The following is a 1,889-nucleotide window of genomic DNA, read 5'->3' as shown; positions in this document are numbered from 1 at the left end:
TATTTACCTAATTTTATGTATATGTCAAATTATATATGATATGTATGTTAGTTTACTAGCAGAAAACATAGATAGATAGATAAAATGGAATATCATTCAGCCTTAAAAAAGAAGGCAATCCTGCCATTATGACAACATGGATAAACTTGAAGGTCATGATGCAAAGTGAAATAAGCCAGTTGCAGAAGGACAAATATTACATGATTCCACCTACATGAAATACCTAAAATAGCCAAACTCAAATTGACAGAGAATAAAATAGTGGCTACCAGAAGCCAGGGGGAGAAAAAAATGCAAGTTCAATTGTTATAAAGTTATATTAATACTTTATGTAAGATCAATTTGTTCTAGAGATCTGCTGTACAGTATCAGTGAAAATTTTTTTTATTTTGATTTGCATGGAATGCAATGTTAACTTTAAACATTATATGATGGAAACATGAAATATTAACTAAAGAAGGCAAAGAATGACATATATTTTATCATGACAGGATAAAAAAATGAACTTCATAGGTTCTTTTTTTAGAAGAAAAAACCTATGAAGATTTAGGGGAAAAAAAACAATTAATTCTCATCTTTGGATAAATAGTTATCCCATGATAATTTATTAGCAGGATAACTTTTTGAAAGATAATTTATTGTTACTTAAATTTTTCAAGCCAATCATTTTACAGAGATGTTTTAGAAATACTTAATACCTTACCATTCAATATTATTATAAAAATCAAAGTAAAACGTAGCTATCTTTCATTGCATTATGTGCAAGACACTTGATGAAGTGCAGAAAAACTTCTTTTTAAATGTTCTCCTAGAGTAATTAGTTCACCCTACTTAACATTTTACCTTTCATTGGCTCAAATGGAAATAAGAAAATAGAAGTATACATAATGGGATGATTTAAAACCCTTGGAATACATTCAACAATTATCTCTGAGAGGTAAATTAATATGGTCTATTTTCCAAATTAAACTCTAAGGTGGATTAAAATGAGGAATAGAAATATTACTTATTTTAGTCTAAATTAATTGTTCAGTACCTGTCACTGAAAAAGAAAAATACAGATTCTAACTGTGTATCAACTTAGAAATATTTGCTTCTTACCAAATTGCAGGTAATTTCCTCCTAGGTAAAAGGACAGGGACTATGTCTATAATTCCAAAATGGGAGGGGAAGTCATTGTAAATGACTTTGCTGGAATATTACGGAGTAGTATATTCCCTGAACTTTGGAATTTTCCTCTTTACTTTTAGTGAATAATCTAAAGCTGCAGTAAGAAAATATTTAATAAAAATTATCTGTGGGAAGTAAATAATTTACATTTTTTTCCTGTAATTGGCAAAGCAATAATATGATTTTGGATAACTGTAAAATTCAGTTACTGATATGAGCAACTAGTATTTCTCCGATTGATTAGATCAGTAGGGTGGCAGACCAAATCGAGGACAACTAAAATGAACAGAACTATCTGTCACATAGCTATTTTTTATATAAATTTGCCCCCTAACTGTTGCTTTTGGAAAATTATTTTACATATCCAGGGAGGAAGCTTACAAACTAGCCTCACTATTTGATTTAAATAAAATAAGGAAGGCAAATTATCTTTCTTACCATATAAGAGAGGAAAATGGTCTTACTTTCAGGCAACAGTTACCTATCACTTTACTGAGTTTGAGATGTCTTTGTGATTGTTCTGCCTCAGAACACACATTTTTGTAGTTAAATTCATATACTGTACATCTGTGATTTAACAACTGATAAATACCATTTCAAATACTAAGCCTAATAAAAGAAAAAACTGTGCTTGACTGATAGAACATATTCTCAAATGTCAGAATGGGCTTTAAAAAAACAAACAAAAGATATTTATCTCTTGTTATAATCTGTGTAAT

Source organism: Propithecus coquereli, unplaced genomic scaffold (genome assembly GCF_000956105.1).
Source record: "Propithecus coquereli isolate 6110/MARCELLA unplaced genomic scaffold, Pcoq_1.0 Scaffold21, whole genome shotgun sequence".
NCBI lineage: Eukaryota > Metazoa > Chordata > Mammalia > Primates > Indriidae > Propithecus > Propithecus coquereli.
The sequence above is the reverse complement of the archived record's forward strand: the minus strand, read 5'-3'. Positions refer to the sequence as shown.